The 4390-nt window shown below is 39.8% G+C and overlaps 1 long non-coding RNA gene across 1 annotated transcript; it reads right to left on the reverse strand.

The window, feature by feature from the left end:
• Positions 1-436: 436 nt before the first annotated feature.
• Positions 437-4010, reverse strand: LOC141192460 (uncharacterized). The gene is made up of 3 exons (XR_012265879.1): positions 3917-4010; positions 1025-1083; positions 437-674 (listed from the first exon to the last, which is right to left on the reverse strand). It is a non-coding gene; the product is annotated as an uncharacterized lncRNA (long non-coding RNA).
• Positions 4011-4390: the final 380 nt, after the last annotated feature.

Genomic DNA, 4390 nt, shown 5'->3' on the forward strand with positions numbered 1-4390 from the left:
GACTTTATGTTAAAGGTAACCTGTCAGCTCCCCCGAGATCACAAACCGTCACCATGTATTTATTTCTCACTTTATACCCGTCCTAACAAACCCCTTTTAGTGGCTTTCTGATTTCTGCATTTGGCGAAAATCTATTTTATAATTGTGGTGGCAATTTGCTAATTAGAGGGTGACTAGTGGTGGGGCGCGTTGCAATGCCCCCACAAATATTCACCTACTTATTATCACGGCCGCAGTTATAAAAATGTTAGAAATCAGTAAGCCACTATTAATGGGCTCTTTACACAGGGTACAAAAAGATGAATAAATCCATGGTGGCGCTTCGGGAGGCATGAGAAAGCTGACAGCTTCTCTTTACATGTTATTTTTAACTACTGAGTTTTTTTTCGATTTTCCATAACACAATCTAGATAAAAAAAAAATGCAAACTGGCCATTAATCCTAATACTAGACTCAAACTTCTTATTCTGTTCACAAGGCTTTGCATCAGTCTCATGATCATCACAGACAGGATAATAATGAAAGGTAACAATCAATATAGAATAGAATCCACCATTCACAAGAGGTGATATCACTGTCCCGCAGGCGCCATCTTCTCTAGCCCCGTATCCGCCACATTACCTCGCTCAGCTCATGCTGTCTTTGCTGGTTTTCATTTGAGTCAGAAGCTCATACTGGAAGAGAAGAAAAACACAAGGAAATGAGGATGAATTCACGCCGGCCGCATTTGCTGCAGCTTTTACGGCCAGATCAGAGCAGGTTTATAAGGTAAGTGGATGAGACTTTACAAATCTCATCCGCAAACTGTAAAGATTGCCCATATAGAAAAATGAGAACGCCAAAGATGTTCCAAATCCCGGCATGTCATTGTGGGGTGAAAATACAGCAGATTATCAATGTGAATTTCACCAACTTCAATATAGCAAGGGTGAGATCGTCAGAATTCCTCAGCACAATCCACAAATGAACCAAACCTACCGTAAAGACTGCGCCTGCCATGTCAGCCCCATCCACAGTGGCTTACCTTATCTAATAATGCTTGTCGCTTTGACTCCAGAATTGGCTCAATTTGAAGATTCTTTTCTGGATTAAAAAAATTAAAAAAAATTCTATATTAATATACACATACAGAGGATGAAATAAGTATTGAACATGTCACCAATTGTCTAAGTAAATATATTACTAAAGGTGCTATTGACATGAAATTCTCACCAGATGTCGGTAACAACCCATCCAGTCCACACAGGCAAAGAAATCAAATCATAGATGTCCATGAATTATGTGTAATAATGAGAAATGACACAGGAAAAAGGTACTGAACACATGAAGAGAGAGAGAGGCAAAAAGCCATGGAAAGTCATGACACCAGCTGAAATCTCTCAGTAATTAGAAACCCATCCTGCCACTTAGTAAAAAATAATATTAGGTGGTTCAACTGATGGCCTATAAAAAGGTGTCTCGTTAGCAAGATGTCACACAAGAAACATCTCATGATGGGTAAAACCAGTGAGCGGTCACAAGACCTCCGCAACCTAATTGTTGCAAAACATACTGACGGTATTGGTTACAGAAGAATTTCTAAATTACTGAAGGCTCCAGTGAGCACTGCTGGGGCCATAATCCAGAAATGTAAAGAACATAATTTCATAATAAACCGGCCACGACCAGGTGCTCCCCGCAAGATTTCAAACAGAGGAGTGAAGTTAATTATCAAAAGAGTTGTCCATGACCAAGGACCACCTGTGGAGAGTTACAGAAAGACCAGGAATCAGCAATTGTTTCAAAGAAAACTATAAGTGATGCACTCAACCTCCATGGTCTGTATGCACGCTTAGCACGCAAGACTCCATTGCTGAACAAAAAGCATGTTGACGCGTGTTTAACGTTTGCTCAACAATATTTAGACAAGCCTGTGAAATACTGGGAGAATATAGTCTGGTCAGATGAGACCAAAATTGAGCTCTTTGGATGTCATAATACACACCATGTTTGGAGGCCAAAAGACACTGCATATCACCCCCAAAACACCATACTAACAGTGAAGTTTGGAGGTGGGAACATCATGGAATGTGGCTGTTTTTCAGCATACGGCAATCTTCATATTAATGAAGGAAGGAGGAATGGATAAATGTACGAGACATTCTTGATAAAAATCGGCTGCAATCTACCAGGATGATGATGAAACAAGGGTGGACATTTCAGCAAGACAATGATCCCAAACACACAGCCAAGGAAACGCTCAATTGTTTTCAGAGAGAGATAATTAAAGCTGCTAAAATGGCCCACCCAATCACCTGACCTGAATCCAACAGAATATTTATAGAAGGAACTGAAGCTCAGAGTTCATAGAAGGAGCCCAAGGGATCTTCAGGATTTGTAGCGTGTTTGTGTGGAAGAATGGGACAAAATCACACCTGAGCAATGCATGCGACTAGTTTCTCCATACAGGATGAATCTTGAAGCTGTCATCACCAACAAAGGCTTGTGTACGAAGTATTAAATACATTTCAGTAAGCATAGTCAATACTTTTTCCCCGTGTAATTTCTCATTATTACACATAACTTAATCTATGGACATCTATTGTTTGATTTCTTTGCCTATGTGGATTGGATGGTCTGTTACTGATATCTGGGGAGAATTTCATGCCTATAGCACCTTTAGTAACATAGTTACTTAGAAAATTGGTGAAGTGTGAGTATTTCACCCGCTGTGTATATCCAGTGGGGAAAATAAGTATTTGATACACTGCCGATATTGCAAGTTTTCCCACCTACAAAGAATGGAGAGGTCTGTATTTCTTTTTTTATCGCAGGTATACTTCAACTGTGAGAGACAGAAGAAGAATCCAGAAAATAACATTGTATGATTTTTACATAATTAATTAGCATTTTATTGATTGAAATAAGTATGTGATACAATAGAAAAACAGAACGTAATATTTGGTACAGAAACCTTTGTTTGCAATTACAGAGGTCAGAAGTTTCCTGTAGTTCTTGACCAAGTTTGCACACACCGCAGCAGGGACTTTGGACCACTCCTCCATACAGATCTTCTCCAGATCTTTCAGGTTTCGGGGCTGTCGCTGGGCAACATTGGAGTTTCAGCTCCCTCTAAAGATTTTCTACTGGGTTCAGGTCTGGAGACTGGTTAGGCTACTCCAGGACCTTGAAATGCTTCTAACAGAGACACTCCTTAGTTTCCTTGGCTATGTGTTTCGGGTCATTGTCATGGTGGAAGACCCAGGCACGTCCCATCTTCAATGCTCTTACTGAGGGATAGAAGTTGTTGGACAAAATCTCGCGATACATGACCCCATCCATCCTCCCTTCAATATGGTGCAGTCATCCTATCCCCTTTGCAGAAAAGCACCCCCAAAGTATGACATTTTCCTCACCATGCTTCACGGTTGGGACAGTGTTCTTGGGGTTGTACTCATCCTCCTTCTTGCTCACGGCGAGTGGAGTTGATACCAAAAAGTTCTATTTTGGTCTCATCTGACCACAAGACCTTCTCCCATGCCAGATGGTCATTGGCAAACTTGAAATGGGCCTGGAAGACCATTTCCGGTGACTACCTCTTGAAGCTCATCAAGAGAATGCCAAGAGTGTTCAAAGCAGTCATGAAAGCAAAAGGTGGCTACTTTGAAGAACCTAGAATATAAGACATATTTTCAGTTGTTTCGCACTTTTTTGTTAACTATATAATTCCACATGTGTTAATTCATAGTTTTGATGCCTTCAGTGTGAATGTACAATTTTCATAGTTATGAAAATACAGAAAAATCTTTAAATGAGTAGGTGTGTCCAAACTTTTGGTCTGTACTGTATATCTATCTATCTATATTTTTTTTCCCAAGAACCAGAAAAACTCTTCATTCCTCAAAACCGTATTCAACTACCATCCACCAAATCGTACTTGCCAGCTCCTCGATATTTTTCACTAGCTCCTCTTTATCAGATATAGTCGGTTTTAGTTGTGGAAGATTTACAAACTGCTCCAGAAGAACATCCTCTTGCTCCATCATATCGGTGAGCTGTGACACGCTGAAGTAGAAAAAAAGAGAAACGTGCGTCCAAGACTTTCATGGAAATGTTACAACAGGGTACAGAGAAGCCAGTGTGCAGAATAAGCCCCCACAGACTTATCTATAGCGGTGGCCCTGGAGAATACTAGGATGGATGTCATTTTATCATTAGAACTAATATAGAATTCAGAATTTTTTTTTTGACAAATAAAAATTAAACTTTTTATTTTTTATTTTAGTTGTAAAAATACAAACCTCAAATCTGACAGCTCAGGAAACGTTTCAGGGAGATCAGGCATCTTATATGTAAAGCTGTTCACACCCATCTAAGAAATATATACAGGTACTGGTGAGAGACTACAGAA

Source organism: Phyllobates terribilis, unplaced genomic scaffold (genome assembly GCF_046119375.1).
Source record: "Phyllobates terribilis strain yellow unplaced genomic scaffold, ASM4611937v1 Scaffold_61__1_contigs__length_8056638, whole genome shotgun sequence".
NCBI classification, from domain to species: domain Eukaryota; kingdom Metazoa; phylum Chordata; class Amphibia; order Anura; family Dendrobatidae; genus Phyllobates; species Phyllobates terribilis.